The following is a 12,585-nucleotide window of genomic DNA, read 5'->3' as shown; positions in this document are numbered from 1 at the left end:
AAGGAAAGAACAATTTAAATTTCCATAGAATAATATTAACAATGGTATATCCACCTTTCCAATATTATGCAGTCACTAAAAATAATGTTTAAAAAGACTATGTCAAGGCAAAAAAAGCAAATATGGGATTTTGGGACTACATCAAACTAAAAAGCTTCTGTACAGCAGAGAAAACCATCAACAAAATGAGAAAGCAACCTACCAAATGGAAAAAAAATCTGCAAATCGTATATCTGATAAGAGGTAAATATCCAAAATATAAAGAACTCATACAACTCAATAGCAAAAAGGCAAATAATTCACTGAAAAATGGGCAGAGGATCTGAATAGACATTTTTCCACAGAAGACGCACAGAAGGCCAACAGGTATATGAAAAGATGCCCAACGTTACTGAACATCAGAGAAATGCAAATCAAAACCACAATAATATATCACCTTACACTTGGTAGAACGGTTATTATTAAAAAGACAAGAAATAACAAGTGTTAGCAAGGAAGTAGAGAAAAAGGAACCCATGTGCACCATTAGTGGGAATGTAAATTGGTGCAGCTACTATGGAAAACAATATGGCAGTTCCCCACAAAATTAAAAACAGAACTACCATATGACCCAGCAATTTTTACTTCTGGGTATTTATCCAAAGGAAGTGAAAACACTAACTCAAAAAGATATTCCTACTCCCATGTTCATTGCAGCATTATTTACAATAGCCAAGACATGGAAATGACCTAAGTGCCCATCCATGGATGAATGGATTAAAAAAACTATACTATAAATGCACACACACACAGAAACACACACACACACACACACACACTCAGTCACCCAGAATGGAATATTATCCAGCCATAAAAAAGAAGGATATCTTGCCATTTGAGACAACATGAATGGACCTTGAGGGCCTTATGCTATTATGCTACGTGAAATAAGTCAGACAGAGAAAGTCAAATACTGTATGATCTCAATTTTTTTTGAACTCATAGATACAGAGAATGGATTAGTGGTTGTCAGAAGTAGGGGATGGAGGGCAGGTGAAATGGATAAAGGTGGTAGAAAGGTACAAACTTCCAGTTATAAAATAAATAAGTCATGGAGATGCAACATACAGCATGGTGACTGTATTGTATATTTGAAAGTGGCTAAAAGAGTAGATCTTAAAAATTCTCATCAGAAGGGGTAAAAATTGTAGCTATGTTGTGGATACTAACTAGACGTTGTAGTGATCATTTCACAGTATATACAAATATCAAATCACTATGTTGTATTATGCCAATTATATCTCCATAAAAATAAATAAGTGATAAATAAATAAAAGACTATACCAGGAGCACCTGGGTGGCTCAGTGGGTTAAGCATCTGCCTTCAGCTCAGGTGATGGTCCCAGTGTCCTGAGACCGAGCCCCACGACAGGCTCCCTGCGCAGCGGGGAGCCTGCTTCTCCTGCTTCCTCTGCCCCCACCCCGTTCATTCTCTCCCTTTCTCTCTCAAATCTCTAAAAAAAAAAAAAAAAAAAAAAGACTACACCATACAATGGAATATTATTAAACCATAAAAAGGAATGAAGTACTGATTTATACTACAACATGGATGAACTTTGAAAACATTATGCTAAGTAAAAGAAGTCAGACACGGGGCACCTGGGTGGCTCAGATGGTTAAGCATCTGCCTTCGGTTCAGGTCATGATCCCAGGGTCCTGGGATCGAGCCCTGCCTCGGGGTCCTGGCTCGGCGGGGAGCCTGCTTCTCCCTCTCCCTCTGCCTCTCCCCTGGCTCATGCTCTCTCTCTCTCTGTATCTCTGTGTCTCAAATGAATAAAAAAATAAAATAAAATAACTTAAAAAAAAAAGAAGTCAGACACAAAAGGCCGTATGTTGTATGATTACACTTACATGTAATGTCCAGAACAGGCAAATCCACAGAGAGAGAAAATACATTAGAGATTGCCAGGAGTTGCAGAGAGAGAGAAATGGGGAACTGCTGCTAAGAGGTATGAGATCTATTTGAGGGGATAAAACTTCCAGAATTAAATAGTGATGGTTGTACTACCTTTTAAATGTGCTAAAAATCACTGAATCATACCTTTTAAAAGGGTATATTTTATAATATGTGAATTACAGCTCAAATTATTTTTAAAGGACTATACCAATATACGAAATGTTTACAACCAAAACCATTACAACATAATGTTGAACAGAAAAGTAAGGAATAAAATTATATAAGCAGTGTAGACTGCTTAAATAGATCTCAGAGAGGATAGATGACGTCATAAAGCTTACTTGTTTTATCCATACCATATCCATGCTCATTTTGGAGAGAAAGAAATGTCTGCTAATTTTTCTGACTCAGTTAGTAGAAAATTAGTTCTTCATCAGAGTAATACACCTAAACTTGCTTACCTCCTAGAGGTACTGATACAATCTAAAATTAAAAACCATGTGTTTGGGGCTTGACTTTTATTTTCGTCAATAAAACATCTTCATTTTCTTTTTTTAACTGAAGTGGTAGTCAAAGACTACTCTTTTTTAAATTTTTTTTATTAAGTAAACTCTACCCTCAATGTAGGTCACAAACCCACGACCCGAGATCAAGAGTTGCATGTCTACTGACTGAGCCAGCCAGGCACCCCAAAACATCTTCATTTTAAAAGACTATTTCCATTAAGAGAGTTCTCTCAGAAGCCTTCCAATGTATCATGATTTTTAGCTGCCAATTAGAGAAGTTTTTGAGTAGATGTTTCTAGGAATCACAGAGTAAAACCATTCATGCAGTGATATGAAGAATTGGTAAGTGAATATACAGTATGCTTCATGTTACTTTTTCAGAGTTTGTTGAGAAGTTATTAAACCCCCACACAGGCTTCAAACTTAACCCCAAGCACTCATTTTCTGGGAGGAAATTTATAGATCTAATTCATTTGTGTGGTTTTAAGAATCCAAGATATATCCTAATGGATAAGAGAGTGAATTTTAAGTACAAAATAGACATTTCTCTAGGAAGTATTTTTTTCTAAGTATTATTTTTCATGTATGTTTCATTTACTGTTTGGTAGTAAATAAAGTGTTCATTGTTTAAATCAGTAAGGATAAAATTCTTCATCAGAAATATACGCTACCTAGATTCAAATCCTAAATTTATCCTTGTCTAGCTGTACTTTGGTCATGTACTTAACCTTGAGTTCTCAAGTTTCCTGATCCATAAAATGAGCAGTGATTCCTTTGAGGAATACACATACACACGCATATATAGTGTGTGTGTGTGTGTGTGTGTGTGTGTAGTTTCTTTGGATGGAATGTGTATTCTTTTCCTTTGGGGGAGATAGATGTATATATTCACTTCTCTAAACCATTTAAAACTATGACAGAGAAAAGCACTCATCAAAAAAAAATTAGTATATAAGCAAAGAAAAAAGAGACAAACAAAAAAACTCTAAAATACAGAAAACCAGCTGATGGTTGTGGGGGTAGGGGGAGGATGGGTGAAATAGATAAAGGAGATTAAAAGTACACCTATCTTGAGCACTGAGAAACGTATAGAGTTGTTGAATCGTTATATTGTACACCCAAAACTGCTGTAGCACTCTATGTTAATTATACTTGAATAAAAAAGCCCATCAGTTATAGGTTGAGGGTAAGAGAGTGCCTAGAGAAAATAAGAAATAGATGCGGTGCTAAATAAGAAAATCTGTCAAAGCAGAAGGCCCAGAGTACAGAGCGAATGGGGGGACATCCTATGGACAGATGAAAAAGATAGAACCTCCACCCAGCCTAGAGGGTCCTACAGCTAGTACCCCGAGCCCAGTGTCCTGGTTATCACTCTACTTACCGAACACACATAGATGAGAATGTTCAAAACTTGATGCAAACCAGTCCCAAGGTAGGGCAGCTTCACAAATACATTCTAAAGTCCTAGGGCTTACATCTTTTTCCTTTGGCATCCCTAAATCATCCAAGAGCCAGTAGAGTTTCATAAGCTTCCTCTTCCTCTCTCCTTCTGTTTTCCTCTAAATGTGTAGAACCTAATAAAGCACCTTTTAAGGAAGCTCAAAGTCTCTGCCTTTGTTCTGAGCACTCTAAATGGTCTTTGTACAGAACTGTCTGTCGAAGCAGAAACAAAAAAGAATCTTAACTAAAGTTTAGTTTTAAAATTCAAAGCCAGTGCAGTCGTCGTGAGTATTGAATGCAATGATTTGTCTGAAGTGCTTAGCAGGATGTGTAGCTAAACAACTAACAGACGCTAGTTGGTGGTGGTGGGTTTTTTTTTTTTTACTATCCTCACGGTATTAACTGGTCTCCTGGTCCCCGGAAGAAGTTAAGTCCCCCATCAAGCAGAAGTCATTCCTGTCCTTACATCAGAGATATGAGAAAATATTTGTCTTTTCCCATGCAAAACCCTAGGAAAATTCATTCCTTTAGCTGGGTTATAGAAGTCTAGAGTCTCAGATACAAAGACTCCTTCTAGTAGATTTTAAATTTGTAATTATCTCTATTGAAAGGTTTGTTAATAACATAAAATCTATTTATGCAAATACAATTTTTTTGCCTGGACACCTTGGATGAAAAAATTGTCATATTATTATGAATTATAAATATGTAAATCTATTATACCAGCTTTGTGGTTTCTTTGAAGTGATTTTTAAATACATGGAGAAAAACTTTTTCCTTTCTATAGATTCAGAAATATATAGCACTTAGGTTACTCATATGATATATTACTTATGGTTAAATCTATGACAGGATTATCCTTTCATTTCTTCCATGTAAATCAATTACCATATACTATTGATAGTATTCTTTTCTGTTATAGTCATTTGCTATTAGGCTATGAAATATGTATTTGGTAAGTGGAACAAGATGGTGAAATATGCTTTGAACACACCATATTGTATTTTTCAGTTCATAATTAAGTTACGATATAAAGTCCCTGATATTAAGACACAGAATAATTTAGTGAGAAAAATCTGAGATTCCTAGTCTGGACTTGAATCTGAACGAATTACTTAACTTCTGAGTGGCCTAAAGCAAATTCTCTAATCTTGTTTTGTCTCTGTTTCTTCATTCTATTTTCCTGGATCCATGCAAAACTGAAAACAATTAACAAGGCTTTTAAAAGTAATTCAATTAGTCAATTGTAGTAGACTCCTTATACGATTTTGAAGGCTGAAGGACTAGCTTTCCAGCACCCATTTCTCCTTTCTAATAGCATCCAAATTTCCTTTTGAGGAATTAACTCTACCCCATTGTATATGGTCTGGTGGAACTCTATTCAGATGCCCTAGCTTCCCCTAGATCTACAAGGGACATACCTATGTCCCAAAATGGGCCATTTAAATACTCTCTCCTTGAGTAGATGAATCAGAAATTGGAAATGTTTACTATTTGATTTTTCCCCAAGTAGCAACGTCCTGAACATATTTGTCCTATAATAAGTCCCGTGCTATGTTTCCTTATCCAGAGCAGCCCTGGATGAACCTGTCTCCAGCTTAGTTTCTCAGCTTCCCATAAATTATGTGAGCATGCGAGAATTTCAGTAGATTCCTTCCTATTTAGGTTAGCCAGAATCATGTATTTCTGTTGTTTACAACCAAAGAGTCCCCACTGATAGGTCAATCTAATTTTATTGAATATTTTCTCAGAGCAGGCACTAAGCAGGGCATTGTGAGAGCTACAGAGAGTCTTAAAACATAGTGCCTATTTCTAACTCACTGGGGAAACAGAAAGATCCGTAAAGAAAATACCGTATAAGGCAATGGGTAATAAGACCCAAATGAGTAGTAAAAACAATACTTGAGAGGCAGTACTTTATTGCGGCAAAAATACGGACTTTGGAGCCAGACATTGACCCCTGAGCTCCAACTCTGCCTTTCTCCAACTTTCTATCTGTGATGGGCACATTTCTCAAGACTTTAAGTTTATAACCTACAAGGCACTACACGAATATTAGTTACTAATGATCAATGTGAACTCGGCATGGTTAGCAGTTTGTAACTGCTTATATAAAATTTGAACCTTATGACAGTCCTATTTGGTTAAGTTAAATTATTCCCCTTTTAAAATTTTGAAAACTAAGACCTATGGATGTTTGGTAATTTTCCAAAGATTAAGCAGCTAGCAATTGACAAATCCTGGATTTGAACTACACCTAACTGACTCCCAGTTCTATGATGTCCCCACAGGATGCTTCCCTTACAGTATTTTAGGAAGAGTAGGGTTCCAAGCAGGAAGAATACTATGAACAAACTTATGTATCTGGACTTACCTGCTCCCATCCCCTACACATGTTAGTAGCATCCTCCTGATAACCTCCTCAAACTCTTCACCCTCAGACACAGGTAGAGAAGTCAGTCACATTAGACACAAGTTTTGTGACAAGTTCATCTGAAGCAAGATCTCCATCAGTAGTAACAGCGGGGGCACAAAGTAGGCAATCTTTTACCCTCGCATGTAGATGAGAAGTGGGCTCAGAAACACCCTAAGAATTGCATGCTGCCAAGAATATGCTACTTTATTTTCCCTTCCCTCGAATGGAAAGACAGTAGAAGCTCTAAGATCGAACACACTGTGGAAATAAAAGATTCCTATTGGCAAAAGTCGCCTGGTTAACTAAAAGTGAACTGCCAACTTGAGATCTTTCAGTTCAGATCCAGAGAGACAGCACAGGAAGCCGCTGCTGCACCAAAGTAAAGTGATCTGAAGGACAGTTCAGATGTCTTTGGATCCTGCCAGCCATACTTCCATGGGTTATCTTATGAAGTCAGGATCTGGCTTTTCCCAGAAAACTTGATGGAATGATATCCATATCTTGTCATGGTTAATTAGTAAAAGTCTCTTCTAGATGATTAATTAATATCTAATAGCATCTTCTCAATTTTACATAGATTCTAGTTAGATGGCCAACAATACAGTGACTGGGATACTAATCATATTAACTGTCTTATTACTTACAGGTTTCTAAAATCAATTATTTACCGTAGGATGGGAAAGAAAGAAAAAAATGCCTGTGCTTCCTGTGTCTTTGTGGTGGCTCAGATTGAAGAGGGGAATACATTTGAGAAAAGAAAACAAAACAAATAAAATAAAATGTATTTTTTAATGGCACAAACTTTTCAATCACTGTGTTATACTGATCATACAGCTGAATGTGGTCATCAGTCATTGCTTAAATTGTATGAACAGGGTTGGGTAGTTTAATGGATCCTGTAAGTCAGAGTTGTATTACTATAGAATTTAACATAAATGTTGTTCACTCATAAAAATACTCAGGAGCTGCACGAGCCATAAAGTAACCATCAGATTTACACCATGAGAAGTATTAGACCTCTGGGGAATGAAACAGGATTCCTGAAATCAGTTGTCTATTATTTGTTGAAATGAGACAACCTCCATACATATTAGTCATTCTCTTCAGATCCTTTGTTGTTATTGTCAAAAGCAACAATAGATTAATGTTTAAGTAAAATATCAGTCCTTTCATGTATTACTTTCAAGGAAAGATGATGAACCTAATACTATTCTTTTAATTTATTTGAATCAGATGGCCAGTCATATTTGTTCTTAGAATTTATCTTTATAAACATGAAAGATGGATGAATTTAAGAGTTCATGACTCAGCCTGGAAAATATCACAGCCAAAGAGTTACAAAACAAATAGGCAATTTAAATGCAATTTGTATACTTGCTCACGTACTGACCTGGACATCCTCATGAATTCGGGACCATCAAGTTATACACTCCTTAGTCATGCTCCCAGTAGTCACCATATACTTTTATAGCATCACTGATCTATGAAAACAATTTTTTTGATCTATGAAAACAGTTTAAAGAAAAAGCTTTTTCATTTACATTTACTATCCCAGCCTTGATTTACCTACATGTGGTTTTATTAACCTTATAATCTTCACCTTTCCATCATATTTTTATCAACTGTATTCATTATCTACTGCTACTTAACAAATTACCCCCCAAATGTAGCAGCTTAAATCAATAAATATTTAGTAACAGTTTCCATAAGTTGGGAATCTTGTTGCAGCTTAGCCAGGTCCTAAAACTCAGTCTTTCACAAGGCTGCAGTTAAGGTGCTGGCTATCATCTAAAGGCTCCACTGGGGAAGGGTCTACTTCTCAGCTCACATGGCTAATGGCTGGATTCAGTCCCTCCTGGGCTATTGCCTGGAGGCCGCCCTCAGTTCCATGTCTCTCCCCTCCCGATAGGGCCTCTCCATAGGACACCTCATAATGAAACATCTGTCCTCAATGAGAGCGAGAGCAAGAAAATAAGAGAGAAAGATGGAAATCAGTCTTTTTGCAATCTAATCTCAAGAGGTGACAGCTTGTCTCTCTTTCTGTATTCTGTTAGAAACAAGTCACTAGGTTTAGTCCACACTCAAGGGAGGAGGCTTACACAAGGGCATGAGTTCCAGGAGACAGAATTATCAGAGGCTCTGTTAGAAGCTGCCTCCACATCCAACAGAAATGGATATGGCTCATGAAATGCAGTTCATGTTCTAATTACACTCAGAGTCACACATAAAATGTTTAAATATTAAAATAAAAAACTTAATTTAAAAAATGTTTAAATACACCAAAGTGAAAATTTTTCATTTAATTCAGATTCCCCAGTATTTCTTTTTCTTTCTTTTTTTTTTTAAGATTTTATTTATCTATTTGACAGAGAGAGACACAGCAAGAGAGGTTAACACAAGCAGGGGGAGTGGGAGAGGGAGAAGCAGGCTTCCCGCGGAGCAGGGAGCCCAATGTGGGGCTCAATCCCAGGACGCTGGGATCATGACCCTGGCCGAAGGCAGACGCCTAACGATTGAGCCATCCAGGCGCCCCTGGATTCCTCAGTATTTCAAGTGTATCTGTCTCTCTGATTAATTTTTAACTACTCCAACACCATATTTGTGGATTTTCATCAAATTCAATGCATTACTAAAAGAATCACTATATAGCTTAAACATCTTCTTGAAGTAAAATGTTAATAAAAGGCTTTCATAGATATGATGACAACACTAAGTCAGTTTAAGTATCACCCACAAAGCCTTAATTTTTTCATTATTTTTTAGCTTCTTTTTTATTCTTCTCTCTGGTCAATTTTAATTCTTAAATTTTAATGAAAATAAATAAGGTTGTTTAATGGGATGGTATAAGAAAAGCAAAATACTTTGAGGATTAAAATGTTTATTTACATTTAACTAAGAATACTTTCCTGCTGGGGCACGTGGGTGGCTCAGTCAGCTAAGTGTGGGACTCTTGATTTCAGCTCAGGTTTTGATCTCATGGGTTGTGAGATGGAGCCCCACCTCGGCTCCATGGTCAGTGCTCAGTGGGGAGTCTGCTTGAAGATTCTCTCCTTCAGCCCCTCTGCTAATGCATATGCTCTCTCTCTCTCTCTCTCTCTAAAATAAATAAATCTAAAAAAAAAAAAAAGAATACTTCCCTGCTACGCAAGGACGAGAGGAAGATTACATGACAAAAACAAAATCAGGAACTCGGAGTATTTTAGGACTCAGCATTTTTAATACAGCCTTTCTCCTAGATAATTCTAAAACTGACTACAGATGTCATATATGTCTTCTGAAACACTTTAATAATGTCATCTATGAACCATGATATTCCTAAGGGAAAGTAAATATGTATATGATTGAACAACACATAGTAAAATTAGGTATACATGTATCACACATCCCTACATACCTGGCCAATTTCTTCATGTATGCAATTCATGAAGCTCTATTCATTCACTTCCTACTCTGACAAATGAAGAAAGTATGAGAAATACTGACCCTCATCTGGGAATTAGGGTTCACCAAAGTATGACAAATAAACCCAAAATTCCTCACACTGGATGATTTCTGTCACCTCATTCAAACTAGGACAGTCAAATCCTGACACTAAATATTGTCATTGTTGGTTGCCTTGAGTGAAACTTTCCTGCGTGGTTCTTCTGAAACAGCTGAAGGAATAGAGAACTAAAACTTTTATCTAACCTAGGGAACAGGTTGCAGAACTGTTTTGTACCAGTCTGATAATAAATATCTGTTGGTGTGGCAGTATGTGATTTGGTTGTAACATATTACCTGGTAGAAGGGATGGGCGACAGAGGAGACCTATAATCTTCACCTAAATGGTGAAGTACCTTTCATTATAGTTTACTCATGGACTTAAAAGAAAACTAAATTTATAGGCTGGACTTTGCATTTTTTTTTAAGATTTTATTTATTTTTTTGAGAGAGAGTGCACAAGAGACCACAAGCAAGGGGAGGAGCAGTGGGAGAGGGAGAAGCAGACCCCCCGATGAGCAAGGAGCCTGACCAGGGAGCCTGACTCAGGGCTTGATCCCAGGACCCTGGGATCATGACTTGAGCCAAAGGCAGTTGCTTAACCGACTGAGCCACCCAGGTGCCCCTGACATTGCATTTTGAAAGAGGGTAAATTAGTATCCTATTATTTTCACCACATTCTAAGAATGGAAATCAGAAATTCATGACATTTAAAAATCAGATTAATAACTGTCTTAGGGAAATCACTCCAAAAAAAAAGCAACAAAGTTTTTCTTTTGACAGATCATATCTTAACATGTTATTTATTGGAATATTCTTCATAATTCATAAACGGTAATTTTTCTGCTGATTTTATTTACTAGTGAAGGATTAATAACAAATCCTTAAAAATCTAAACACAGACACAAACCACTTATCATTTTCTATTTAATAGATATTCATTCTTCTGAAGGCTTCTGATAAGCATATTCACCTTTTGCACCTAAATTTATTTGATCCTTATAATTTAAGCAGATAAAGTGGATAAAGCAAATGACTTCATTTTCTATAATGACAAGGATCAATATTTCAGAATTACTTTTTTGCTCTTGCAATTTTATCATATTCTCTCTAGTATCCCTATGGGAAAGTTAATTCAAAAGTTATGTTACTACATCTTTCAGCCCACTTCTTCCTTGTGTTTCTGAAAGGTGGGGCATACATACCACGGAGCAGCCGAGAGGTTGAAATGATACCGAAGTTTAGTCATATGGGCTTCGAAGGGGTTTAAGGAAGGCTGGTATCAGTCTTAACTTCTTCCACACTGAGGACTTAACTTTTTTTTGAGAGAGACAGAGTGTGTGTGTGAGTGCGGGGTGGGTAGGGGTACAGGGAGAGGGAGAGAATCTTAAGCAGGCTCTGCACAAGGCTCGATCTCACAACCCTGAGATCATAAACCGAGCCGAAATCAAGAGTTGGACGCTCAACTGACTAAGCCACCCAGGCGCCCAGGAATTAACTTTTAAATAGGATTAAGTAGAAAAGCATCTAGTGGTTTGGGTCTTCGATGTACCCCTGCTCATGTCCTAAGCCATCTGTGCTGGAATATTCACTTCTTGTTCCACAGTTCTTATTATAAATACAGGTGGATTTGCTATGAAGCTAATGAAGCTTGAGTTCAGAGTCCCTCACTTCCACTGGCCCTTCTCAAGGCCCTAGGAGAGGTTCTAGCAATGTGTTCACCTGATCAAATACTTTTTTCAATTTTGCAAATATTCATGTATTGGAGGAAGCCATGGGACTTTAAACGGGAAATTAAGCATATATTTAGTTTGGATTCAGAAGAATATGTATGGTTTTGTTGTCACTCCTTGTAATGCTAATCTGTTGCTGGCCTATTGCTAATGCCCACTGTGCAAATTCACCAGGCAGTGTAACATGAAGTTGTAGGCCAGAAACTGTTTCCTGATAACGACTTTCCCAAATGTGGGCGCCTGGGTGGCTCAGTCATTAAGCGTCTGCCTTCAGCTCAGGTCATGATCCCAGGGTCCTGGGATCGAGCCCCACATCGGGCTCCCTGCTCCGCAGGAAGCCTGCTTCTCCCTCTCCCACTCCCCCTGCTTGTGTTCCCTCTCTCGCTGTGTCTCTGCCTGTCAAATAAATAAATAAAATCTTTAAAAAAAAAAAAAGACTTTCCCAAATTTGACAATAATCCTAAAAATGTGTATGACACTATCAGTGAGTTATGAAGCAGAAATAAACATTTTTGAATGATCAGTAATAAAAAACAAATTTCAATCAACTATGCTAGAGAAAAGAAAACAATCTTTCTATTATCTCAATAGATAATATAAAATCATTTACATGAGAAAACAATCAAGGAACATATAACCCAAAAAAGCAGGGAAAAAATATTATAGAATGTGTTAGGTCATTTATTTTCTTTAAATACTTTGTTATTTTTCCGGACTCTATTGAATATTTTTAATATTCTTCAGTTTTTTTACATTCTGTAACTTGTTATTTCTTTCCCATGTTCAATATATTTATTTTCACGTTAAGTTTTTTTCTCTACTTAAGGAGTGCCACAAAACTGTTTAAACTTTAGGTCCAGGGGCGCCTGGGTAGCTCAGTCATTAAGCGTCTGCCTTCAGCTCAGATCATGATCCCAGGGTCCTGGGATCGAGCCCCGCATCGGGCTCCCTGCTCGGCTGGAGGTCTGCTTCTCCCTCTCCCACTCCCCCTGCTTGTATTCCTGCTCTCGCTGTGTCTCTCTCTAAGAATAAAATAAAATAAAATAAAATAAAATAAAATAAAATAAAATAAAA

This window comes from Callorhinus ursinus, unplaced genomic scaffold, assembly GCF_003265705.2.
Source record: "Callorhinus ursinus isolate GAN/ISIS: 27379988/994484 unplaced genomic scaffold, GSC_fseal_2.0 scaffold14, whole genome shotgun sequence".
Taxonomy (NCBI): Eukaryota; Metazoa; Chordata; class Mammalia; order Carnivora; family Otariidae; genus Callorhinus; species Callorhinus ursinus.
The sequence above is the reverse complement of the archived record's forward strand: the minus strand, read 5'-3'. Positions refer to the sequence as shown.